Below are 201 nucleotides of genomic sequence, written 5' to 3' on the forward strand. Positions count from 1 at the left end.
TTGGTCCCTCCCTGCCTCAGTTTCCCGTGGCGTCAAAGGGGGCGGGGGCCCCTCCGGGCCTCTGGTGACGGGGGTGCTGTGCCCAGGCGGGGGTCCGGGGGCGACCGAGGGGGCTCAGGAAGTCCGTGGCCGCAGGAATTCGGCGCCTCCAGGCCTTATAAGGACATTTGCGCTCCGGGCCAATCAGCGGCGGGGGCGTGG

Source organism: Colobus angolensis, unplaced genomic scaffold, assembly GCF_000951035.1.
Source record: "Colobus angolensis palliatus isolate OR3802 unplaced genomic scaffold, Cang.pa_1.0 Scaffold64, whole genome shotgun sequence".
Taxonomy (NCBI): Eukaryota; Metazoa; Chordata; class Mammalia; order Primates; family Cercopithecidae; genus Colobus; species Colobus angolensis.